This window comes from Misgurnus anguillicaudatus, chromosome 23 (assembly GCF_027580225.2).
Source record: "Misgurnus anguillicaudatus chromosome 23, ASM2758022v2, whole genome shotgun sequence".
Taxonomy (NCBI): Eukaryota; Metazoa; Chordata; class Actinopteri; order Cypriniformes; family Cobitidae; genus Misgurnus; species Misgurnus anguillicaudatus.
The window spans coordinates 23,929,881-23,957,119 of record NC_073359.2 but is presented as its reverse complement, the minus strand read 5'-3'; the positions used below and the strand labels follow the sequence as shown (position 1 = coordinate 23,957,119).

At 36.3% G+C, this 27,239-nt stretch overlaps 1 long non-coding RNA gene across 1 annotated transcript in view; it reads right to left on the bottom strand.

The window, feature by feature from the left end:
• Positions 1 to 448: 448 nt before the first annotated feature.
• Positions 449 to 27,239, bottom strand: part of LOC141359443 (uncharacterized) — a 38,338-nt gene continuing 11,547 nt past the window's right edge. Inside the window, exons 2-4 of the long non-coding RNA XR_012365884.1 lie at positions 14,279 to 14,356; positions 3,735 to 3,884; positions 449 to 701 (exon numbers count right to left, since the gene is read on the bottom strand). This is a non-coding gene — a long non-coding RNA (uncharacterized lncRNA). The remainder of the gene's footprint in view (positions 702 to 3,734; positions 3,885 to 14,278; positions 14,357 to 27,239) is intronic.

Genomic DNA, 27,239 nt, shown 5'->3' with positions numbered 1-27,239 from the left:
GTTTTCGGAGTATGTTTTCGATAAACGATGATGGAAGCAGCAGCTCATGTGCATTAAAAGAGAAACACATTTTTTTGGTTATTTGCACTTTTTTGTTATTTGCACCAGAAACTTCAAAAAGGCACATTCTGGGGAAACCTGATGCTTATAGTACATCTTGAAAAGTTGGCATATTAGGGGACCTTTTACGCTGCAATATGCAACTTTCGCCTCTCTATTGCCATCTTGCTTGAAACATAAAACTGCGGGTTAACTTTGGTACTTACTTTAGGATAAAGTCAGATTTCACCAAAATGTATAAATCATTACCAATTTTCAACCAATTTTCAACCAACTTTCAACCAATTCTCAACAGATTGCAGCTTTAATATTATTAAACATTTCATTTGTTGAACAAATGGCAGTGTAAAAAAACCTAAATTGTAAGAGGGTGTAATTTGCAAAACAAAACAAAAGGAGGAAAATGTAAGCAATTCTAAAATATGCTTCAAAATTATGCCAATAACCTAAAAGCGCTTTCCTCTTTTAAATGATTGCGCCAGCTTTGTATCATTCCAGAAAAATCTACAGTTTTTTATATTCCTTTTCCATTTCTTCATACCCACCCTTTATACCAAGCCATAGAGTTTGTTTGGAGGGGAGAGGCTTTTATAAGAGGTTTGGGAACGGAGAGGTGCTGCGCAATCCAAGATCCTGCTTGCCTAAAACAATTTAAAGCAACAGGGTTGGAATTACAAACCAGTAAATCAATGTCTCCATATAAAACCGGCTCTTGTGCTCTATTAAGGACAGTTTGGGAAAAATGCTTCGAATGAAAATACCGCTGGTTTTATGACATGTCTGGGGTTTTCTGGCCTTTCCGAAACCTGTTTTACCTATTCGCCTGTTTTCGGAGACTGAAACTGAGCAGAGCAAGACAAGATTCAGTAAAACACAGCGACGAAGGCTTGCAACCCCAAAAATGCGATGATTCATAGCAAAAAACGGACAAAGCTTGAAGATATTTTGTTGTTGTTAAACACTAAACATTAGATTTTCATTAAAAAATACCACCGTGAATACCAGCATCTCAAACATTTGTTTTGCACTGGTTTTGAGGCAAATAAAACTGGCTCCAGATCAGTTCGGCTTGCCATTTTCTGTCAGAAACCGAAACGGGGCCAAAAAATAAAATCGCCACACCACAAACCAGATGCCATGCAAGATCGCAGAGGGTGAAAAGAGACAAGCGGGTAGAGGGAGTAAAAGAATCGTTTGGAGTGAAATGTGAGAGGTGTGGTTGTTTGAAGGTGATCCAATAGACTTCCTTTATCTGCCTTCCAAAACCGTGATGCCTGCTACACCTTTACACATGCATATCAGCAATAGGAATTTACTAAAAATAGCAGCGTCAGTGTCTCTCACAATTGTGAACATGCAACAGATATGTTGCTTCTTTAAAGATGAAATCTGTTTCAAGTTGATGTTTATTTGATGGCAAATGGGGCTTTTTGGAGAAAAGTGAAGATCAAATCAAATAAAGTAAAGGAGCCATAAAGGAGACAAGGATGCAGCATTATTCATAAATATGTTCAATGTTGAGTTTATGCTTTTATTTTGTATTTTTGTAATTTGTAATTATGTGTATGCTCAACCAAAGGCTGATGGATGCATATGATTACAACAATGAATATATAAGTCTTTTAATTTATAAAAAATAATGTTAAAATTCATAAAAAAGATGCATGCTGACAGTGGGGCAGTAGCATAAAAAAACCCTAAAGGGTGCAAATAAGTACCTTAAATGTACATATTGGTACCTCAGAGGTACTCAAATGGTATATTTTAGGACACTTTTAAAGGTGAAAGCTTTTCTTTCGGACAGTGTGACAAATTCAATTTTTTTTTTTTTTAATACAGCTTCATATCATAGTAACATTTTATGTGAGCTCTTTTGATATGGGCCTATGCTACTACACAAAAGTACACTAATGTTAATAGCAGCAAAACTTAAAAAAAAAGATTTGTTGGTAGAACTCAAAGTAAGTGTTAAAAGTTTGAGTTAATTTAACTTAAGAATATTAGTTGATTCAACAACTTTGAGTTAACTAATATATTTTAAGTTGAATTAACCTAAAATTTTAAGGCAGAATGATCACTTAGTTTTTTTCAATTAATTCAACTTAAAATATTAATTAACTTAAAGTTCTTAAATCAAATAATATTTTTATTATGTTTAATTAACTTAATTTTAAGGCAGCAAGATCGCTAACTTTAATTAATTCAACTTGAGTTAATTCAACTTATAAATATTAGTTGATTCAACAAATTCTTTTTTTCAGTTACCTAATATATTTTAAGTTGAATAAACTTAAGTGACCGGGCTGCCCTTAAAATGTTATTTTTTAGTTAATTTAACTTAAAATATATTAAGTAACTAAAAAAATTGGAATCAACACATTTTTTAAGGCAACACGATCACTTACTTTCTTTTTATTAATTGATTCAACAACTTTTTTGAGTTAACTAATATATTTTAAGTTTAAATAACTTATAATTTTAGGGCAGCACAATCACTTACTTTTTTGAGTTAATTTAATTAAAAAATATTAGTTGATTGAACAACTTTTTTCAGTTAACTATTATTTTAAGTTGAATTAACTTAAAATTTTAAGGCAGCACAATCACTTTTTTTAGTTAATTTAATTAAAAAATATTAGTTGATTGAACAACTTTTTTCAGTTAACTATTATTTTAAGTTAATTTAACTTAAAAAAATTGTTGATTCAACAAATTTTTTGAGTTAACTAATATATTTGAAATTGAATTAACTCAAAATTTTAAGGCAGCACGATCACTTACTTTCATTTTATTAATTGATTCAACAACTTTTTTGAGTTAACTAATATTAAATTAACTCAAATTATTAGGCAGCACGATCACTTACTTTTTTGAGTTAATTCAACCTGAGTTAATTCAACTTAAAAAATATTCAGGAATTTTTTAAAACTAATATTTTAAGTATTTTAAGAACATATTTTGAGAAAACAGACATAAACCAGCAAGAAAATCCTCATTGGCCTCTTTTATAACAAGAACCCTGACGCTGGTTTGTTTTTGCAGAGATGAGAACTCGCACCTTGGCCTCCCTTTCACCGTGTGATGGAAAACTGCTGAAAGCAATGCAAAATCAACATATTCTGTAAGCCTAAGTTTTTTTGGATACATTCGCTAATGCCATTTCTCTTTCCTGTTCACACCCTACTAATAAACCCAGCGTTGCTCACCATTCAACCGTCTCCAGTTGCGTCTGTTCTGAATTATAAAGCCATGCTCACTGGATGACCTTTCCGAGCCAAGCCCTAGAAATAAACCCTGGCGTGCCCGCTTTTATGCCGAACGGCACATTTTGGTGAATACGGTAAACAGACCTTTCGGAAAATATGCATTTGATGAAAATCGCAAAGGTCAAAGGTTTGACCGATTGTTGGAGGAGCTGGACGAGGTTAACGACAGGGATCCAGATGAATACTGGCAAACATTTCTTTTCTTGAGTTCTCAGGTATCTCACATGTTTTTAAAAGCAATAAAACCAGGCACAAATAAGCCAATTGTTGAGCACAGAGTAATAAAACGCATGTGGATGAGCATGAGAACTGTTTGCATGTGACTTTTAATTGTATCTGAGCTTCAACATCAAAATAGTGATTGTTTTTCAGCCTTAACCTTTTAGGTACTAGAGTTTTGATGCTTACCAAGCAGCGATCTGACTTCCCGTCAATCAAGCTTCATCTGCGCTCCCGGGTTGATCCGGGTGTGTGGTCTCCCATTGAGATCAGGGGAAGTTTGCCTGCGCCGCTCTGCTGTTCACCAGCAGATGCAGGCAGGGAATTTTTTGCGGTTTCCTGGCAGCAAAGAAAGAGAGAGCCAAGCATCACACGCACATGAACCATCTTACAAATCTGCACAGAAAACCCTTTGAACAATAAACATTTCAGTGGCTGTGTGAATGTAAAACAAGGGACGGGCAGCAGGGGGCAGCAGTGAGGACTATCTGCGGTTACAAGCGGCTGTGGTTATAGAAGTGACAGGAGGGCGTATACACTACACACGCTTTTATACCCCAGGGGTTGATTTTAATTAAAACCCATTTCTAAAAACAGATTTGTGGTTGTCTTGGAAATGTGTTACACTGCTTTCCTAATTTACTTTTATTTTAGTTTCAAACAGGCCCGGATTTCCTATCCCAGTGTTTAGCACAAATATTAGTATTTATATACTGTATATCTGTACAAGTATTTTTTTTACATAAATCACCCTACATAAAGAACTACTGACGGACTGAGTACAATGTCAAAGATTAAAATCAAACTTTAATGCTTCAAATCTGATTAATGCTTCAAATTATGAGACTTTAACCTGGATTTCACAGACAGGATGACATATAGACAATGTTTGATTTAAAAGCTATAAACTATGCATTTCTCTGGCTCTTATGATAATGTAAGTCAACGCTGTTTCCTAAAAATATTTTTTATTCAAACAACGCTTATACAGAGAGCATTTGTTATATTTACACCTGCATCAGTCTGCACACGTTTTCTGACATCACGCATTTATCTTTCCCTGCGTGCTGCATGTTGATATCCTTTCCTAAATCATCAAACAGATGTTAGCACAGCTTTAAAACTGACAGCAAACACATTCATCTCTCAGATTGTCAGCAGACGCTTTCAATTATCACCTCATATGAAAATGGTGATGAAAGATAGACTGACAATACCAATACAGTGATTTTAAACCAATGGATAATGCACCTTCATTTGAAAGATTCTGTATGTTTCGGAAAACTGTTTGCATGCATCCAGACATAATTGTGTCTTTTTTTTACTTGGTTTACCTTAAAGGAATTGTAATGTGTTAAAAAAAAATCAAAAAATCAATGTGTAATGTGTCAAATATCAAATGTTCATTTTTTTTTTGGGGGGATTTGTTTATTTGGCTTCACTCTAAAAAGTGAAAAGTTATAATAACTTTTTCACTTGAACATAAGTTGAAAAAAAACTTAATTTCCAATTCAAGTAATTTTTTAAGTTGATCCAACTTTTCACTTTTTACAGTCTTATTGTTCTCAAAGTATTCCAAATATATTTAACATGAGCTACCCACATATTGTACATTAAATTTTTCCAGCACTAATGGTACAGCACCCACTTACACCATCAGAAAAATTGTCAAAAAAATGGTCCCTGGCTGTCACTGGGGCAGTACCCTTTCAAAATGGTCTTAATATGTACAATTTGGTACTAATATTTACCTTTGAAGTGGGTCAGTGGAAAAAAAAACGGTTTGGCAAGATGAGAAATTCAAAAATATTTTTTTAAAACTTGTTTTAAAAGCACACATCAGGTTTATTTCAATGCATAGTGTATTTATGTTAATGTTATGCAATAAAAAAATTACATTTGCACCATTTTTATGAAAGTTTAGACTGAATGGACCTGAAAATGTCAAATGGTGTAACCGCCAATTGCACCAAAGACTGAGAAATATTAAATATTTTATCCAGCTTGATGGCATGTAAGTGTAATAAAAAAAATATATAATTTTATTAGTTATTTGTACACTGAAAAAAATGATTCATTCAATTTACTAAATTTAATTAAGCTACATTTAAACAAAAGATTTTTTGTTTTGTGTTGTATTCCTAATTTTTTTGTTTAAATGTAGCTTAATTAAATTGATTGCAACCACTTAACTTAAAAATATTAAGTAAATTGAATGAATCATTTTTTCAGTGTAAATGTAAATTTTAATGCGTTTTTTTTTATATTTGTCCTGACATATGCTGAAAACAGATCTGTTTTCTAAATAATCTTTGACAAATGATGTAAAAACGAATGAAAAAAAATTAAACTTCACTAAACTAAATGATTATATTTTATTCCAAATTTTTTATGAATATATTAATATTTTCATTAAAAAAAAATATTAGTTACACCAATTGACACAGACCAGTTGCACCACATTGACATTTTTGCAATTATCCCCCAAATATTCTTTCAAAATGAAATAAAACCAGAAATTTTTTACTTGCTCCACAAAAAAAGAGAATGTATGCAACTAATCTGCAAATTTATTTAGAAAATTTACGTCACGTCATTTACGTACCCAGGTACCAATATGCACCCCTGAGGAATTAGTATGTACTTTTTGAAAGGGTACTGGCCCAGCACAGTAGGTAGCACAGTTGCCTGACAGCAAGAAGGTCCCGATTCGAGCCCTGGCTAGGCCAGGTGGCCTTTTTGTGTGGGGTTTGCATGTTCTCCCTGTGTCAGTGTGGGTTTACTCCAGGTACTAACTTGCAAAAACATGCAAGTTAGGTGAATTGGAGATACTGAAAAAAAGTCCCCCAACCTGTGTATGGATTAACATGTTCTCACCATGAATATAGCCTTAGATGCTGGAATAGTGTGAAGAACAAAGAAAGAAAGAAAGGGTACTGCCACAGGGACAGCTTAGCAGAAGTCTTTTACATGAAAATAGTTACGAAAACAAGACTCTGTCTTCCTATGTCTTTTTACAGACTAGTTATTATTACCCTCCACCAGCCGACTACCAACACCAAATACAGACACACGTTCGGCCACTAGAGGGCGGCATCACACCGTCTACACAATGATCTACATGTACACACTCAATAACAAATAACTCCTGTCTAGTTTCTCCATTCAGCCAATACTCAGAGTTTTATTGCCATATTTCCATCTCCGCCACATAAATGTTTAAAACCCCCGGGGGAGAATAAAGCGGGGTAGCGTTGTCTTACAGAAAAGTTCAGACTTCGAGTGCAAACGCTTCGATGATGGACTTTCTAAAAAGAATCATTTCTATGTCATAAAATGTCTGTTTACAAAAGGAAACGTTAATAATTGATGCCGTCGAATCGCTAACCACCCATCTTCTGTCAGTCGGCAGCAATCCTTCAGCGCTTGATGATATAAAGTTTGTGTGCGTAGCTCAGTGTGTTAACAATGCAAAAGGCTATGGGTTTGATCAAATGCACCACAAGTCACTTTGGATAAAAGCAGTTTGTTGTTGACTCACTGTTAAAGAGACACTGACACTACTTTTTATTAAAAATGTCAAGGATGCTCTACACAGATCTGCATCATCCCATATGCACAATTTTAAGTCACTTAAAAAGCGAACCACACCTGAAACCAAAACAGCTATCCACCTTTTTCTCAAACGCGAAAGTAAGCGATGTGACGCATTTCCTTTCCAGTGCGAGACTTCCGGTTCAATAGCCAGCCGGTAGAAAACAGTGTAGTGGGAGCACGCATAAAACATGATTTAAACAGTTACTACACCTGCCATGTATGAACTAGTGTGAGGATGAAATTAAAAAGTGGCTTGATATATAAAGATATAGTCAATCATTTCGTGTTGTTGATCGAAAGGTGACAGGTCTTCAATGCGCTAATATAAAAGCACAGAGACATACCAGTATCTTTACAATGGGAAAGTCAGTCGAGTGTTTGTACCTCTGATGAATTATTTTGTATGTAAACGACTTTATTTTGTAAACATTAACGTAAAAAAGAAAAAGAAAAGAGAAATATTTAATTGGCGTAAAAAGTGTGACAACTAGCCTCGGTCACCCCATACACTTTCATTTGTGTAATTGGATGTTGTCTGTTCTTTTTCAATAGTAATTCTGCATGTTCCTCATTTTCAATAAAATTTAAATCAAAAAGCTTGAGAACGCCAGACACCAGGAAGTCACCCAGCGGGGACAGGTGGCATGCTGGGAAGGAGGAAGGCTGGATTGATTGGGGACAGCTGGATGTTGGGGACGACATGACAGAGACGGTAGTGCCCCATCATGCCGATATTGAACGTTTGGTGATGACGGCGTTCATACAGGAAGTAGAACTTCAGGGGTTCGAAAACAACAGAGATATAAAAGCAGTCGGCGTAGATGGAGATGGAGCGGATGGTTGGTAAGGGGGTTGTGACTGATGGATGAACTCTCTCCGTCTCTCGCTCTTGATAAGTGCTGGCATCAGATGAACAGCATGATCTTTCCTGTCAGGTTTAATTGCAAACCTAAAGGCGAGGGGCACGACACGGAGATATGCGAGATCCACTATACAACTGGGACTGAAGCCAACTGATGTTAAAGTTTGAAGTTGAAAATCATTTACTAATTAACCCCTTTCCGTGCAATGACTTCACTTTCTGGTGTAATATCATTGCATTTACATTTGTGCATTTGGCAGCCGCGTTGTCTAAAGTGACTTAGAAGCTGCATATCATTTCGAAGCCGCAAATGTGTCATTGAGATCATTTTATGACACTAAAATTAACATTAATTTCTCGTGATGCGTAATTACTGTAATTTCTTTCATACTTTGAAATGTAACCGCTGCTTTCCTGAAGAAGACAACCCTAATGAGGTACAAATGCAACCTCCAGAGACACGAAATGAGATGCACTACAGCTACTTTACAGTGCATCACTGACATTATATCATCCTATATAATGTAAAGAAAGTATAACCTTGATATCTCTCAAAGATTGAAATCGATGCAAAATCAAACTTTGATGCTAATCTCATCATTGGATTATTTCAAAGGCAGGGCCACAGATTTTATGTACTGTAGTGCATGTAAATCTACTTTAGCACAAAACCTGCTCGAGCTTTATATAGTCAGTGGGTAATAAAAAATAAAGACAGCTCAATAAATAAGACATCAAACTCGTGTGTGTGTGTGTGTGTGTGTGTGTGTGTGTGTGTGTGTGTGTGGTTTCTGTCTGTCCAAACTCGGATGTGATCTTTGACCTCACTGTCGGTCTCAGGAGATTTCCAGTCGCGCTCTGAGGTGAACTCAGATTTCATTATATTATACAAACACATGAAGAAATACACAAACACACACACAGCGTCGCATCAAAGCCTCAGCTTTCTACCATATCATTACTCTTTCATAAACACACAAACGTATAAATATACAGTAGCTGTATCTGTACTCATATGTGGGTTTGTTATTAAAAACATCAGGATAGTCCTAAATAAGTTTAAATACAGGACAAATGTAAATAAAATGTAATTCTAAAGACTTTTTATTTTAATCAAAGTTGATTTTTTTTTGTATTTATTTCCAGATTTTGTTGTAGTATTTGTTTCCAGACTTTGTTGTAGCATTCGTTTCCAAGATTTTGTTTTAGTATTTTTTCCAGATGTTGTTGTAGTCTTTGTTTTCCAGATTTTGTTGTAGTATTTCTTTTCCAGATTTTGTTGTAGTATTTGTTTTCCGGATTTTGTTTTAGTCTTTGTTTCCAAGATTTTGTTTTAGGCTTTGTTTCCAGATTTTGCTGTAGTATTTCATTTCCATATTTTGTTGTAGTATTTCTTTTCCAGATTTGCTGTAGTATTTCTTTCAAGATCTTGTAGTATTTGTTTCCAGATTTAGTTTTAGTATTTCTTTCAAGATCTTGTAGTATTTGTTTCCAGATTTAGTTGTAGTATTTCTTTCAAGGTCTTGTAGTATTTGTTTCCAGATTTAGTTTTAGTATTTCTTTCAAGATCTTGTAGTATTTGTTTCCAGATTTTGTTTCAGTATTTCTTTCAAGATTTTGTTTTAGTCTTTGTTTCCAGATTTTGCTGTAGTATTTTGTTTCCAGATTTTGTTGTAGTATTTCTTTCAAGATCTTGTAGTATTTGTTTCCAGATTTAGTTTTAGTATTTCTTTCAAGGTCTTGTAGTATTTGTTTCCAGATTTAGTTTTAGTATTTCTTTCAAGATCTTGTAGTATTTGTTTCCAGATTTAGTTTTAGTATTTCTTTCAAGGTCTTGTAGTATTTGTTTCCAGATTTAGTTTTAGTATTTCTTTCAAGGTCTTGTAGTATTTGTTTCCAGATTTAGTTTTAGTATTTCTTTCAAGGTCTTGTAGTATTTGTTTCCAGATTTAGTTTTAGTATTTCTTTCAAGATCTTGTAGTATTTGTTTCCAGATTTTGTTTCAGTATTTCTTTCAAGATTTTGTTTTAGTCTTTGTTTCCAGATTTTGCTGTAGTATTTTGTTTCCAGATTTTGTTGTAGTATTTCTTTCAAGATCTTGTAGTATTTGTTTCCAGATTTAGTTTTAGTATTTCTTTCAAGGTCTTGTAGTATTTGTTTCCAGATTTTGTTTCAGTATTTCTTTCAAGATTTTGTTTTAGTCTTTGTTTCCAGATTTTGCTGTAGTATTTTGTTTCCAGATTTTGTTTCAGTATTTCTTTCAAGATTTTGTTTTAGTCTTTGTTTCCAGATTTTGCTGTAGTATTTTGTTTCCAGATTTTGTTGTAGTATTTCTTTCAAGATCTTGTAGTATTTGTTTCCAGATTTAGTTTTAGTATTTCTTTCAAGGTCTTGTAGTATTTGTTTCCAGATTTAGTTTTAGTATTTATTTCAAGGTCTTGTAGTATTTGTTTTCCAGATTTTGTTTCAGTATTTCTTTCAAGGTCTTGTAGTATTTGTTTTCCGGATTTTGTTTTAGTCTTTGTTTCCGGATTTTGTTGTAGTCTTTGTTTTCCAAATTTTGTTTTAGTCTTTGTTTTCCAAATTTTGTTTTAGTCTTTGTTTTCCAGATTTTGTTGTAGTATTTCGTTTCCAGATTTTGCTGTAGTATTTGTTTCCAGATTTTGTTGTAGTATTTGTTTTCCGGATTTTGTTTTAGTATTTCTTTCTCGAATTTGCTTTAGTATTTCTTTCAAGATTTCGTTTTATTATTTCTTTCAAGATTTTGTTTTAGTATTTGTTTTCCACATTTTGTTTTAGTATGTTTCCAGATTTTGTTGAAGTATTTCTTTCGTTTAAGTATTTGTTTCCAGATTTGTGAATCTGGAATCTGAGGGTGCAAAAAAATCTAAATAGAGAAAATCGCCTTTAAATTTGTTCAAATTAAGTTTTTACTACTGATAAATACATTTGTGATACATTTACAGTAGGAAACTTACTAAATATCTTAATATCCTGATGATTTTTGGCATAAAAATTATACGTTTGACCCATTTCGTTAAATTATGTAATATTTAATAATTTAATTTAGTCTGTAGTATTTTAAACAACACAATGTTTTTGGTATGCAATAATATTGAACCAAATATAAATACAATAAGGTTGTATTTGTTTACATTAGTAAATGCATTAGCTAACATTAAAGGGACCATTTCAGAAGACACAAGATGTCATAAATCTTTGGTGTCCCCAGAGTACATATGTAAGCAATAAGGTACGAGAGGCTGTGCTGTATCGTGAATAAGTAACGGCTGAAGGGCGTTGTTAGGCACGACGCGAAGCGGAGGGTGTTGCTAAGGGCACAGTGATATTAAATAGAACCGTTGGGTGAAGTGGTCATAGCAGTGTTTTATCGTGAATAAAGCACACCTATTGACCAATCAGAATCAAGGAATGGAACTAACCGTTTTATAAGTTAAGTTTTAGATCAAAATACCCTACAGATAATTTATTATAACATGTTAAAATTTCCACTTTTGGAAACAAACGCAAAAATTTGGCATTTTGGGTGTGTCCTTTAAAATGCAAATTAGCTAATAAAAATGCAAACACTGATCACAACGATGAACTCAATTGTGCTGTAAATTATATTTTCTCTCTCTTTCTCTCTGCACTTAATGGCTGTGCAGTGGTTGGATAGTGCAGATTAAGGTGCGATATTATTATAATAAGATCTCCCTTATGACATCATAAGAGGAGCCAAATTTCCATGACCTATTTTTTCACATGCTTGCAGAGAATGGTTTACCCAAAACTAAGTTACTGGGTTGATCTTTATCACATTTTCTAGGTTGATAAAAGCACCGGGGATCCAATTATAGCACTTAAACATGAAAAGTCAGATTTTCATGATATGGGACCTTAAACTAACAATAAAGTTTTTCAACTTTGTTAATAGCCTCTTTCACACAGTAATTCTGGTAAATTACCATGAATTTACCAGAATGAATTTACCAGTAAATACAAAAATGTGCTGTTCACACACACAGTGGCGTTCCGTTATTTTACCAGTAAGACATCATTCACACATCAGTATCAAAATACCGGTAAATTAGTTAAGAAAGCGGAAGTACCTGTAGCACGCGGCGGGCTCAGTGTTCATACCACGGTCCGTATTTTGCTGTTTTCACGTCTGTGGTAATTGAATGAGACGAAGTCAAACCGAAAATGCGTTTTTAACAACACTACTGTTTGCGCGTTAGGCTTCACAGAGGGCGTGCTAAGGATGTCGGCAATTCGGCGGTAAGCTGTTTTAAACAACTTTTGTGAAGAAATGTGGACGTAAACTTCAGGTGTGCTTAACTTTCAAGCAGCATGTGTGTGGAAAACGTCCGTAAACAGTGCGGGGGTAAACGCGTCATCTGTATTAAAGCGCTATGATTGGCCCGAAGCCGTCAGCATGGTCTGACTTCGTCCGTTCTAAATGCCGGTAATCCTATAATTTTTGTTCACACATAGCGCTTACCGGTAAATTACTGGTAATCTTACAACCTGTCTTACTGGTAAATTGGGAGCACTGATTTACCGGAAAGGTTCTGTTCACACATGATCTGTTAACTGCAATTTACCAGTAAATTACCAGTAAAGACTGTATGTGTGAAAGGGACTAATGTCAATACAACTGTTTTTGTTAGCTCATTGTGCATTAACTCATGTTAACAAATACAACCTTATTATAAAGTGTTATCAAAATAATAATGATAATGAAATAACAAAAACAGACGTGACAAAACCATCTGCGACTTCCTGTTTTCATAAATCTGTTTCCTGTTTGTCACAGCTGGTAAGCACAGCCAACAAACAGTACATTCAAACCTCTTTCACTATCACCAGCTTTTTAATATAAAGGCCACTGTGACCTGTGTAACTCAACACTTTGAATGAAATTCATGAAAGGAGGTTAAAGCAGCTTGTTGTTTTGGGCACAGATCAATGCCCACCCGCTGTAGCGTAACAAAAGAGGGAATAACATGAGGCGAAGTGGGAGGCCATTGGAACGTTCTTCAGCCCCGTTCCGAAATAAAACTGCCCGGTTTGAAATTACAGTTATCGGGTGAAAATCTCTCGCTCCGTGCTGCCCAAGAAAAGAAATCAATCCATGGAGTCGATATTTTAGTTATCCACGGCAAAACATTTTAGCCAGCAAAAATCATCAGCTTTCCCTATTGAAAAGACAAACATCGACCAGCTAGGTTTTTGCATGGCTCTGATCACAACATGTATGTAGCCCGTCATGTGTGTGGCTCGCCATGTCAAAATATGTGTTCGGCGCGTCATGTGAACCTACGGGTGATGTCAAAATACAAGCCTGCTGGAGATGCTTCGAAGGGGTTAATGATAAAAGAGACACTCACGTTTCCCAGATACTCGCTTAATCTCATGAGTAATCAAAGTTTAGTGTTAAATTAATGTCTTGTATTTCGTGAACGTAAGCATCTCTTTTATCATAAACTCATTTGAGGTGTATGCACCAGGCACTTATTTATTTTGACAAGAAACATGATGCACATGGTTCACATGACACTCAATAACCTTTCAACCATTGTCTCGTAGCTTAACACTGCATTGTAAAAGGCTTAAAAACGTGTGTAAAAGTGTGATCACAAAAGTTCACAATTTGTGGTGAGATGTGTGGTTATTTTGTTCCCCAAGACATTAAAGACTTGCAGATCTCACTTAACTTCTCACAAAAACAAGCTGTCAATCAAAATAAAAGGCATGGTAGTCTAATTGGTGTTTTTCCGAATTGTTGTCTGAAAAATACACCACACAGTTGGCATGTGAAAGTGGGAAGTCTAATGCCATCTTAATCAACACTTATGTATAAGAAAACAGCCGGAATCCGTTTGAAGCAAACATGTTTGCCTTCATCGTAGACAACACAAGATGAAATGCATACTCGAGTAACCTGTAAACCTCTACTGCTGTGCCTTTAAAACCTTCCTGACCTAAAGCATCACCTTGTGTTTGTTAAAGGCCACCAGGCTACAGTCATTTGGCAAACAGCAGCACAATTTCACCTCAAGAGGAACGGGAGCCAACGAATTACACCGAACAAGAAACCAAACAGAAGACAGATTCCATTACTGCTGAAACCCAATCTCTTATGAAGTACTGTACTGCTGGTTTATTTGGTTTCTGACCTGGAGTGCTATACGAAGTCTTGGGAAGTGTAATGTTTGTATAGAGGACCGGTGAGATAAACCAAGAAGACAATCATATTGTATGTACTCACTCGACCTTCAGAGATCTTCCTTCATCCTCTATGGACTTCACCTCCTGACACATTAACATTTATATTAAGTTGACAGACCTGAAATACAAAAAAAGTTGCAATGCCTTTTTAACTTACAACATGTTGAAATTTTTCCTTCTTTGAAGCTGGTACTACACAGTGCACAGTACTACATCAGTCACTTATAAACCATGCAACTCTGAGGAAAAAATAAATGACTTTTTTTAAGAAGTGTCATTTTCCAAGTTTTGTTTAACTTTTAGAAAAAAGTTCTGCTTTTTCTATTCAAATCTATGTCTATAGGACTTACGTAATTTTGCATCGTTGCAAAGCAACTTTACCCTAGCTTTTGCGTCCTTTGTACTACATATTAGTACAGGTCGTAGTTTATGAAATCTGTGCTTCTTGTACTGTCAGAAGATGATCTCCTGTGAATTTGTGAAAAAGTTTTGATGTGTTTTTGTTAAGATATGCAACAAATTATATTGTTTGATATTGTTTTGGAGGCATTAAAGTAAATTTCTTCATCTTACGTTTTTTTTTTCGATTTCTGAGTTGGGTGTGTAACTGTGGGTTCACACCAGACGCGTTTGAGGTGTCAAATTTGCGTCTACCGCGTGTAGTTGGATATTGAACATTTTGCGTGTACTCGCTTCATTAGTGCGTGACATTATAGTCATTGAAACATTTACGCGGAAATTCGCGTCATGGGAGGAGCTTCTGCGACTCCACTCGCTTCCTGTAATCACGTCACTACTAAGGCTAAGTTTACACGTGGGCGGCTATTTTCATAAACGGACATTTCAACCTCTCCGGTTTCAAAAATAATATCGTGCACACATGTCAGTTTTCAGAAAAGTGTTTATTTACACGTACCCGTGCATATATGCCGTCAAGAGATGCTCAAGCCCACGTAAGCCAATCATCGGCTGCGCTGGTGGTGACGTGAACTGGTTCTTCATGTTGGAGGGAGGACTTGTTGCAGTAGGTGATTGATGACGTCAACGTACCGCGAGAGCGAGTTGAGGAATCACACGTAGAGGTCTGATTTCGAATCGCTCTCGCGGTACTTTGACATCATCCGTCTGTCGGTTCTTGCAGCGCCGCATGAAGTCAAACACGCGTAACATTGCTGACCTCCGAGCACTCGTCTCTGCTCCTCGACATACTGAAGCAGCTATATTTGCAAATACAAACACACGAAATGAGTTCGCACGAACATAAATGTGATCTTGGAAGCGTTCAGAGTAGCAGTCACATGTAAACATAGGTCGCACTTTTGACGTAGTTGAGAGCTCTGGCGCATAGTTTGTGACGTTGCCTGCTTAAACATCCGTTTGTCTCACTTTACATGCAACCGTGCAACCGAAGATTTTCAAGATCTCCACTCTGGCCGGAGTTTTTAGAAACAATCGGTTTCAGAGGCGAGTTTTCCGTTTGCGTGTAAACGAGGGGCACAAACGAAGGTAAATATCTGTTTTTAAAAATAACCATGTACGTGTAAACAGAGCCTAAAGCAAGCTCCTGATTGGTTAACACCCCACATTTTTTCTGCCAAAGTTCAGATTTTTTTAACTTGCACGTTTCCAATGGCAACGCTCAATTTGCATCATTCAGGCGAACTAGAGGCGCGAATGAGGCGGATTTGCGTCTACCGCGCTAAACGCCTCATTCACCGCGAGAACTCCAGACGCGCGTCAACGCGTCTTTATATTGACTTAACATTGAAATCACTCACGCTTGACGCCTCTACCGTGGCCGGTGTGAACGCAGCATAAAGCTGCATTCAGACTAGAAGTAGCAGAGCGACGCAATCTCATTGATTTCAATGGAAGCTTGGCGACTTCTGGCGACACGAGCGACAGTGACTGTTGGCGACTGGATGGGGCGTGTCCAGTGGTGCCAAGTTGAGAAATGTTTAACATTAATGTAACTTTATACAAATTATGAGCAACTTTCAGGAGCGACTACCAGTGAGAACGAAGCAGTGGAGTTCACGTCATCCGCTTCTTGTCAGTTACTGTGAGTGATGAGTGGACGGTAATTATTTGTTTATGACAACCAGATACAGAAACGCCTTTTTTTGAAAGAGACATGCTACACACAGTCACAAAGTCGCTTATAATGTGAATGTACCTTAAGGAACTAAATCCAACCTTATATTATTTTAATCACTGTCTTGTAAACAAAAAAACTTTTGAAACATGTCAGCAACACAGTGCTACAATTAAGCTTCAGGTATACAATGATAATGAAAACTAATGTAAATACTAATCACCAAAATAATAACTGTTAATATACAATATCAGTAGAAATATCTGACAATTATGATTTTTTTTGTCTTAATTGTGCAGCGCCTTAAAAAAAATCGATTTATATGCATTGATGCATAATACAAGGATGGGTATATGGGTGATTCTCACGAAATCATTGAAACACCACGGCACTAATGATTTTAGCTTTAAAATGTGTAATATAGTAACATTTAAAAGCATCAGAATTAACACAATACTGTGTTCTTCCTTGCACAATGTGTGATTTCAACATAAGAATTTATAATTGGAAATTTTATCTCATTTTCTGCTGAAATTCTCATTACCGCAATGTGTCCGGCTGTGTTTGAACATGCGTTATGTTGTAATTTAATCAAATTAACACAAAAATATTAAGAAAAAAAATAAATGGATGTTTTGCTAGACTACTTTAGATGACAGAAAAAAATATTTACTGAATATTCATGTATAATAATAATGAAGAAAAATTTGGAAAATGATGTGTCCATGCTTGATGTTCTCATCCTCCGCAACACTTTTTGAGAACAGTTTAAGCACACATACAGAATTTTAATAAAGTTTGATTTTGAGTGACCAAGCACATGGACCAGTTACTTCAAGATGGCTACCAGGTAAGATCATTTTTTTACAGTTAATTTGAAATATTGTCTTGTCAGAATGCTTACACGACATTTTGATTAGGGATCGACCGATATGGATTTTTTTGTGCCGATGCCGATACCGATTTTTTTCCATCAGCTTTAGCCGATGACCGATACAGGCTGCCGATTTTCTTTAGCCGATATTTGGAGCCGATACTGCTTTTTCTCATTCAGTTTATATCATAAAAATGACACAATGATAAAACCAAATGTTACAGCTCTTAATTTAAAAAAGGAACATTTATTGAACTACATTTAACAAATAGTAAGGTGAGGTAGAACAAGTAAGAAAATTCAGTGCTGCTTAAAATACATAAATAAAATAATAATTACACCATTGCACACAGTAGCAACAACCAAGCAGCATAACAAGGGGAACACTTTACTTTATCCATGAAAGTAACCAACTATTTACAACCTATTTAATTCTTAGGTCTAAGTTTTAGTGCACTTAACTTAATCTCTTGTAGAGCAAATGTCTTTAATAAGAAGACAAGGAAAATGTAAACAGCAATACTGATCAAAAAACAACTTAAAAAGAATTCTGAATAACATGCCAATTGCCCCACTTCTGTACCTCACACACCCTCTTGCCCTATAATAAATGCGAGGGATAGTTAGTTTGCCTCAGCTCGCTTAAAACGCATAAAACTGAACAAATACATGAGGATTTGTGTACGGACTTCGGTCAGATAGTAAAGCGCGTGCACGTGGGAGAGGTGCAGTGAGACACGGATGAGAGAGTGCATGTATCTTTGCGCTCCCAGTGAACAGAAATGTTGACAAAACTTACAAAAAAACACTTCTCTGGTCACATAAAAGTCATGTGGGAACTGTTTGGAACTAAGTGCTTGGGTCATATTTCTTATTTTTTTTCGCTGACGAAAATTCCGCGAAACTCCGTGTTAACAACCATAAACGTATGCAACCATGAACTGCGCTCTCCACAATGACGAGAAACTATCAGCAATGGATATTAATTTTTAGCCTTTTACTACTACATAGATTTATGGAGATGAAAATTAACTAGAAAATGCATTTCGGGACAAACTGCAAAAGTGTGCTTGCTCTGGTGCCGCCAATTTAGTTTGTGCATCCTCACATTGGAGTCCCAAGTTCATGTACAAAGTTTGGTTTCAATACGTAAAAGCGTTCCTGAGATATAAACTACTTCCTGTTTGGCAGCGTAAAATTTTAGGAAAAAAATTGTTCTTTTGATGTTGTGCATCCTCACATTGGAGACCGAAATTCATGTACAAAGTTTGGTTTCAATACGTGAAATCATTCCTGAGATATAAAATACTTCCTGTTGTGGCGGCGTCCACGCACATTTAGTTTGGCCTGTGACGGGCAAACGCTTCCGAAAATCAAAAATCCTTCTAGTAACTTTTGTGAGGCTTGGTCCAAGGATCGTGTACGTGGAATTTCGTGAAGTTTGGACAAAATTTGTGACCTGTGAAACTTTAAGGTTTCCAATATGGCGGACAACGACATGGATCTGTGACTTCATCTTCTCAAGCAACTTACACCGGAACTGCCCGAACATTTTAAAAACACACACACACACACACACACACACACACACACACACACACACACACACACACACACACACACACACACACACACACACACACACACACACAGAAATGTATACAGACTTGTAACAACTGTTTCTCTAAAATTTACCATAAAAAAAAATATTTCACTCATTGATTGACAGCATAATGCAATCAATCGTGTTCCCGTTCAACAGTAACTAAGCATCAGGGACGTGCACAGGAATTTTAAGGGGCAGTTGCTCTAACCTAAAAAAAAGGGCACCTCCCTCCACAAAAAAATGCTACATCCAGACATGTTCGTATTTTGAATTTTAAAACTGCATAACAACATAAGTTATGCGTTACTGGAGAGCAGGGAGACAGTTCTGTCTTTAAACTGTCTCCCTGCTTTTATTACTCAAAACAAAACTGACTCGATGGCGAAAGGTCGGAAGACCAAATCATATCCACCGAGGAAATGTTTTTCGTGTTGTTACAGTAACACTTTGTTTACAGTTTTGCGCTGCTCAGCCTGGATTACAACACAATGCGTCCGATTCGCGAACTGACTCCTTTGAACGGATTCGTTTGAATGAACGGTTGAAACAACAGATCTGTCCCAACACTAAACTCACAAGACGTCACTGTCAGCACAATCAGTCACTTATAGCGCCTCAGAAAGGAGAATGTAAATCTGTTTAGAAAGATTTGCCCTAAATAACAGTCTCAACTAAAAAACATAGACATTTATTACTATGTTAACTTTATGATGAATAAATATTTTATCAGGTCTACCAAATAAGGATTTTATCCTACAAAGCAATAAAAGCCATGGTAAAAAACTGATCAAAGATGATGACAGAAGAGTGTCAGGTAATATCTGTGTCTGATAAATGCATGGTGCAGAGGAGGTTGTAAAACTCTTCAGAAAGACCAGTCATAATTTTTTTAAAAGACTTTGACTTAAATAGTGACATTTTTACATTTAAAATATCTGCTAATGATGAGAACATTTTGATAATTATGTACATATAGAAAATCGGCCTAACATATCGGCCATCAGCTGCCCTGATTTCTAAATATCGGCATTGGCCAGAGAAAAAGCCATATCGGTCGACCTCTACGTGAAAGCATTCCTGACACACACACACACACACGCACGCACGCACGCACGCACACACGCACACACGCACACAGAAATGTATACAGGCTTGTAACCAGGGGTGTTTCCAGCATTGAAGGACATCCGGGGTTTAGCACAGACCATTTTATGTAAATACAGGGATCACAAGCCTAGATAACCCGCTCTAGCTAGCCTAGAACCAACTATAACAGCTATGCTGCACATGTTCAGTGTTTTCTTATTAATTTTTTTTAGAATTGTAATTTAAATAATTTTATTTTTGGGTGAACAATCCCTTTAAAGTGTCCTATTTTCACACACTAGTTTTGTACATAATATACCAAAAATTCTTCTTTAGTACTTAAGATAATCTTAAAAACATGAGACTTAATGTAGGCCAGAGTTCACGTCACCAAAAGCAGCAGATGTAAGCTGCATTTTATTGATCATAAGCTCATTTTTAAAATAAGCGATAGGAAAGAGCGACAGCAGCACTGATAGCCTAATATCATTTCATTTCTTTACTATTTATGAATATGATTGTGTGTTGAGCGTCTACGACAGGGCTATTCAATTAGTTTGTCATGGGGGCCAGAGATACATCAGTGATGATGACTACATATACATTTAAACATTCTCATGTTGTATTTTGAAACTGCATAACAACAAAATCAGTGCATTGTACAATATACTTTTTCTACAAACATGTATTTTCAAACTGCATACAACAAAACTTGTGCATTGTAATATGACCAAGTAGGCTTTATCTACATCCAGACGTTCGTATTTTGTATTTTAAAACTGCATAACAACATAAGTGCATTGTAAGATACCCGAGTAAGCTTTATTCTTCATTTAAAGGGGTAAATAAGAGCCATATCACACTCATTGAGAATTTAACTTATTTACTCACTTAAGTACACATAACCAAAAGTTTATAATATGGAACATAACATTGTTTTATGCACTTTTTGGCAATGCTAATTATTTCACGACCTCTATTTAAACTACAACCGCCATTTTAATAACTGGCAAACATTAAGCTAGCTTCTAATAAGAGCAATTATACTTTTAGATTTCATCAGGGCAGTAAAAGCACGTGTATGTTTGTCAGCGCGATACGCATGCAGTGGTGCAGGTGCTGGGCTGTGAGCGATGGGCGATTAACTTACACGTTTAAATTGCATTCTTGTGTGAGAACGATGACTCGCATAATATTTGAGCCTTTGTCTGCTTTGAACTTCGGAGAAACGCCAGGATCTTTTATCTAGTTCACAAAAATCGTTTCCTTTATTAAGACATCTAATGTCATTGTGATCGTTGAGCCGACATATCAGACAACAACTGTCGGAAGAGGAGTTGTTGTAAGCTGGAAATACAATAAATAAAGTTAAAACAGCCATAGAGTCCGTGGTCTCTGCATCTTGACGCGGGCAGACCAAAGCGCGAATGCACGCGCATCAAGATTGCGACCCTGTCCTCTTGCTTTCCATGTGAAATCAATGCTTCGCTGAGTGATTGACAGCATAATGATTGACAGCATAATGCAATCGATCGTGTTCCCGTTAGTTAAGCATACGATGATATATAACTTTCTTATCTGAAGATTATGTAAATATACGCAGTCTTCTAGCTGTGGCAAGCTGTGTTTTAATGTCTCATACATTTCTCAAAGTCATGACTGTTTACGTTAAATACACTTGGCATAACATGCATGATTTAAGGTAAAGTGACACTTTTTCGCGTCAATTCACAATCATTTAAACCATGCAGCTGTTATAGAGCCGATGCCAAACGATCACTGCTACGCGAGGACGCGAAATTGACGTCTTTACAAACTAATACGTTTACAATGTATTACATTGATGAAAAACGGAATTAAACTTGTCATGTTATATATTACTGAAATAAAAGAAAGGGTTTTACATCTGAATCCCCGAAACATTCCTACCTGTACTGCACGTTCTCCAGAGAGCTCGCGTTGATTCACGCCTTCAGAATATAACATCCATTTGCAGTTTTGTACACAAATGTATATGAGAAATATTAATATTCCATTGGATTTAGTATCAAATAATCCTCAGTATATATAGTTTTCAATAGGCACGGACTAAGTTTCGGTCTAGTCACGTGTGAAGGCAAGGCAATTAAACACGCTTGGGCTGCCCTCTAGTGGTAAAAGCTATATGACATTTTTATTTTTACATAGGATTTTATTGGACATTTTAAAGTGAAAATAACATAATATAGACATGTTACTGCAATGTTTTTTTTATCTTGGCCATGTTCACATTGGAGTTCCGAGTTCATATTAAAAAAATTATAAAGATATGTTACAGACAATCTGAGATATGAACTACTTCCTGTTTGGGGACTACGCCATAGGTATATTTTGACCTGTTTTGGGCAAATGCTTCCGAAAATCAAAAATCCTTCTAGTAACTTTTGTGAGGCTTGGTCCAAGGATCGCGTACGTGGAATTTCTTGAAGTTTGGACAAAATTTGTGACCTGTGAAACTTTTTAAAGGTTTTGTGTTCCATCCAATATGGTGGCCGAACGACATGGATCTGTGACTTCATCTTCTCAAGCAACTTACACCGGTACTGCCCGAACATTTTAAAGTTTGAACGGTGTCTCTGCGTCAAACGGTCTGGTCGCTAGAGCTTGCCAAAAAAATCTACCCGGGAAAAATAATAAAAATAATAATAAAACTTAAGAAGAACAATAAGTGTGCTTTTGCAAGCACACTTAATAACCCAGCATGTCCAGCTATGATCAGCTGTTCGGCTGATGACCTGCGTTCGCTTGCGGCATTATGAGCACGCGTCGTGTCCAAACGTCAGACTGGTGGTCGCTGAATAAAACTCCTATAAATACCACGAAATCACGGAACAACGTCAGCATTATTTAATCCTATGATGTTCGTAACAGCTGCCGTATGCATACGGTTAGCCTAAAGGCTATTTGAAGCTCCCTAAATACAATGGCAAGCAGTTTTATAGGCATTCGCGTTTTCCATTATGACCACCAAACTTTCTTAGCTAAGATTGCAAGCACATATAGAGCAACGTGCTTACACTTTCAAAGTATATGGCAATATTTCAGTCAAACAGTTAAAAGATGCTTTGAAGTTTAAAACTTACCAGAGCAGGCTCGGAGCGCTCCACTCTGCTAGTGGGGGGAGGGGCAATGCACGGGCTGCAGGCAGCCTCCAGGAACACATAGCTGCCTGTGGGCGCCTGTCTGTAATTAATGCCGGGGAAAAGCTATCGGTGAACGCAAGCCGCGAATCGGCCGATGCCGATACACCTAAAACCTGCTAAAATCGGCCCGATGTATCGGCCGGCCGATATATCGGTCGATCACTAATTTTGATTATCATTACCGCAACAGATGCTTATTAAATGTTAATTTAATTAATAGAAGCATAATACTTTGATTTTAAATGCATGTGCAGAATCTCCAAATTATGTTCTTCCAGGTTTGTCATGTCATTTTGAAAATATGTCAGTGTTGATGTTTTCTGACTGTTGCGGTAATGAGATTTTTCAGGACTAATATTTTAAATGATGTTACAAAAAGTGTAAAATGATAAGTAAACGTTTTTAAATTAATGTTCCCATTTACTCCAGACTTTGTTTTTCAATGTCTGGTGGGAAAAAAGTAAATTTAAGCAATTTTTACATTTTCATGCTTGACATTTTTAAAACCAAGTTTTCGTGAGAATCACCCATATGAAGGATCATGGATGGATGAAAGTGTGGATATCTATCTATTATGGACATAAACAATATCCACCTTTAGTATACAGACAGAATTTGATTGAATTATTTGTGTTTAAACTAAATTTTCCAGCAGGTGTTACAACAAACCCTCTGTTTGTTACAATGAACCTCACCTATTAGGTAAGTTGTAACGTTTGCACTCGTGTAACTTTCGGTGTAATTGTACGATAACGGTAGGTTCCACAAACAAACTTTAAGTGCTCATTTGTAGCAGAGATGTGTGGGTTGATAAAAAAAATTATTCATCTAACTTTTTTATTCTAAAAATTGAATAATAGTGCCAAAGTTACTTTGTGCCCCGCTCTCCCCGTACACATATTGTCCATTGCATTTTTAACCAGATCAGAATATTTATAGTGCTATTAAAATAGTATGTGTATCGAATTTTTCATAAGATAAAAAGAGAAATAATTGTAAGATTATATTTGGTTTTTGAATATTTGATTGACTGAATTGATGACAACTACATCAAATCTAAACCATTTCAAGAAATTGGACATGCGTTAAATACCTGCTATTTCATATATTTCCAAAAAATATAAATATAAATATATATAGAAAAAAATTGTTCTTGAACTTAAGCCTAACCTGGAAAAACAAATCAAGTAAAAAGTCAATCAATCAATAAGGATGTAAAACTAATAGGGCAAAGGACACATGTGTACCCCCATTAAGACTGATGCTTGGTATGAATCCAGAACAAAAGCTTTCTTCAAAAATCGAGCTCTTTTATAGCTGTCCCATGAGCTATGAGACGGTCAAATTTGTTTCTTGCTCAGCTGAAGTTGTGCTTCTCTTCTAAAACCCAAAAAGCCAATTATGTTAGTTATCTGTCTCCTGCGTCCACACTGAAAGAATAAATTTCCTCTTGTGCCCACGTCGGAGGATTTAAACGAGAGTTTTCCAAGCAAACAGCCTCACAACGGAGCCTTAAAGTTTAAGTACCAGAAAGGCCTATTTGTCCCGGGTTGAGAAATCCAACTTATTATTTGTGAAGAAGTATAAGATTCATATTCTTTACTTTTGAAGAGATCTGCTTAGCGCACTTAGGCTCAAAATAAATCTTTACCCGTCATAAATTAACATCTCATTACATTAATAAGCTCATACAGATTAATATATTCATGAATTAATTTCACACCCTGACCCTTTCTGATCTTAATAACAATACAACGGATGTGATTACCTAACTATTACAATTAAGAGTCTTACTGGGATATTTTGTGGCTTTTTTATATCGGCCTACACGGACAACGGATTTGTAAAACAATCCTCAAATTTCATGTACCTGCAGATGCTTATTGCTTTACTCGATTTCCAAGTTGTTCCCACCTGGTACCTACTCTCATTCTCTGACGGCAAGCCTACGGATCGCCTACAAAATCCATTTACTGCCCAAAATGGATCACAGACAAAATTGGAAAGCAATTAAGAAAATCTAATGATCCAGTCAAAGTGCCGTGTCGGATGCAAAAGTTTGGCAATCAAAAAAAAATTAGGAAGTTTTTACTAATGTTCTCGCCTATGTAAAGTTATAAGCAGTTTGCAAAACAAGCACTGGACTTCATTGTAGACACCATTACAGGCACGTCAGCATGTGGATACTATCCAATGAATGCAATATGGCAAGCGTTAAAGAGGTGCGCATGACGCTCATTCAGACATTTTCCGCCCAAAACTTCCACTGTGAATGAGATAAAAATAAACCTTAACTTTTGATTTTCCCCCAATAACAGAGAATCAGCACAATTACAGTACGAGAATTTCCCAAGATGGTGTGAAATATGCATCTCTCCGTTTCTCACTCCCAGAATCTTCCTCATCGCGCGTTTGCCGATTGGACTCGTAATGGAATGCAAATAGGCTTTTCAGTTCCCTCCAACAAAAATAATGGTTCCCTCTTAAAAAGTAAGACCCCGGACGGTAGCGACTGGCTTTGAAAAATGGCATTGTTATCATGAAAAGTAATTTCTAGGTGAGTAAATTGCTTTCCTTGTTCCACCACTTTTCAATTAGTCAGGGAGGCTCGCGCGGGGGGAGAAGCGGGCGCTAATAAAGCAACCTTTAATTCACTGTATTGTGATATGTGACACAAAAGAGAAACTGAGCCAATTAAAGCCGTGGCGAGGGACATCGCTTATAATACATCCTAAACCTCAGCAGTCTTCCGAGCCATAGCTTGCTCTCTCTCTCTCTCTCTCTCTCTCAATCTCATCCTTGTAATCCCTGACTCGTGCTTTTTGTATGTTACGAAAGTGAGAAAATCATAATTGACATCTCAGGCTAAGCAGTTCTCCTGCAGAACATCAGAGGTAATGAGTGGAAATATATTTTATTAAGTTTGTTGGCTTTGTTCGTTTATTTTTTGATAGTAAATATAACAAGACAAAATGCAGTTGCGAAAGCCAATTAACGACTTTAGCGCAACCTCACATAGAGCGAAAACATATTATAAATCAGATTTGACCTAAAAAATTTGTTTTATTTTTATGTATTTTTAGACATTCTTATTTTAACCGTAACTCTTTTCCTGCCAGCGTTTTTTTTTAAGTAGTTTTTTTCCAGAAAATATATAAACATACAATATGTTAAATGAAAAAACAAACCCTCTGCTTTCAAACAAAAAAAGTTATCCTATATGTAGGTTTCTTCAAAAATACCAAATTTTGAGCAAAAAGCTGAGATAATTGCATTTTTGTCAAGGACTTTTGATAGAGATTAGATACAAAGCGATAATCAAAACATACACAGAGTTCTTACTGTTTGCCCTAAAGGACGGGATACACTGCACAATAATTGGCTTTCCCAGACGAAAGATTGCCATCGTGAAACTATCGTCGCGATTTCTGTGATCGTGGCTCTCCATCGGTGGTCCTATGTCGTACAGTGAGAGAGGTTTCAAAGACGGCCGTTTTCCCGGTCTTGCGTCCAAAGATAGCCTACGATAGTTTTCTGGCAGTGTCAGAAATTCGGCATGATCACCGCACAGTGTGTTTGCTGCTACGACCTGCGCGCCGGTATTTGTTTACCACGAGCGCATGCTGGTGACGTTGCGCAACGTGTGACGCAGCCGCCGAAGCTTCCGTGTCATCATCGTACAGTCTACACCGCTCTCGTACCCGAGTTTAAACGATACATGTCGCACAGTGTGATAAGGTAATGATCTTATAAGAGGACAAAAATCGTGCAGTGTATTCCGGGCTTAAGAGGTTGCTTCTGGGTTTTATAAGTTGGGTAAGAGCTCCACTTGGTGGATAATAGTGGAAATACGGATTGCCGGAAAAACTTGGTATTGGCAGGAAAGCGTTTTCTCTTAATTGACGAGTTAACTCAATGGCGGGTAGGGCTGGATTTTGATTCTTGAGGCTTCGATCTAATATTGATTTATTTGCTTCGATATCGATTCAATAATAAGTAAATAAACAAGTAATTAAGTACCTGAATATATTTTTAAATAACGTGTGCGGTATTACCAATGTTTAACAGGGCTCGAAATTGCATATGCGACCAAAATTTTATCTGTGCGACTTTAAAATATATTTGGGAGCATTTGTGCGACTGCCCATTTTGTTGTGG